The sequence below is a fragment of the Brassica oleracea genome, chromosome C6 (genome assembly GCF_000695525.1).
Source record: "Brassica oleracea var. oleracea cultivar TO1000 chromosome C6, BOL, whole genome shotgun sequence".
Classification (NCBI taxonomy): Eukaryota; Viridiplantae; Streptophyta; class Magnoliopsida; order Brassicales; family Brassicaceae; genus Brassica; species Brassica oleracea.
In genome coordinates, this window is record NC_027753.1 from 28,258,346 (window position 1) to 28,258,943 (window position 598).

Consider the following 598-nt stretch of genomic DNA (forward strand, 5'->3'; position numbering starts at 1 on the left):
ATTATTTAATAGTTAACTTCTGATGCTTCTAAGATAATATGTTCTTCAACTCTTGTCAATATGAAACCAAGAGCAAACTTTCATCTTTATACATGAAAGGCCTATTAAATGACCAAATAACATAGTTTAGACGAAAGCTTCCTAATAAAATTTATTCTCACTATTTAAATCTAAAACTGAATTCAATTCATTTATCTGAATATTATATAGTTTTCATGAATGAATAAAAAATTTAATTAAATACTTACTAATTTTTTAATATAATCTTATAAATGATGTTACGTGTGGGACATCCACCTAATAAACTATTAATTTAAATAGTAATGTTTGAAAAATATTTTATTGACATTGTCTTAAATAAATTCATAATTCTAGAATAACAATAAATTTTTGAGAACATCAGCTTTATGTACACACATAGGACACATACCTTTTCATTTACTTAAAGGAAAATGAACGAGTCTAAAGCTTCCACATGTTATATGAGCAAAACATGGATTTTTCTAAATTAGATTCGTTTAAATCGGAACATACTAATGTGAGTTTCTTAAATTAGATTTTTAATATGTATATATACGTAAGAATACTTCTTATGTTT